Source organism: Penaeus monodon, chromosome 32, assembly GCF_015228065.2.
Source record: "Penaeus monodon isolate SGIC_2016 chromosome 32, NSTDA_Pmon_1, whole genome shotgun sequence".
In the NCBI taxonomy this organism is placed as follows: domain Eukaryota; kingdom Metazoa; phylum Arthropoda; class Malacostraca; order Decapoda; family Penaeidae; genus Penaeus; species Penaeus monodon.
Window position 1 is genome coordinate 6,453,219 of NC_051417.1, and position 251 is coordinate 6,453,469.

Consider the following 251-nt stretch of genomic DNA (forward strand, 5'->3'; position numbering starts at 1 on the left):
GCAAACAAGAAAGTAAGCATGGGACTTCTCCAACCAAAACAAAACATTGATGACAGCTTGCAACACAGGAAGTACAATAACTTTCCTATTCTTTAGGTGTAACTTTAGGAAGTGCAGAGGAAGAGGCGTACATACCTCCAGTCATTATGCTGGGACTTGAATAATAATGCAGAAGTAAATGACAATGAACCAACCGGAGTCGATTAGTATTTGTCTGCTTTGTTAAACTGTCGACTTTCAACACATGAACA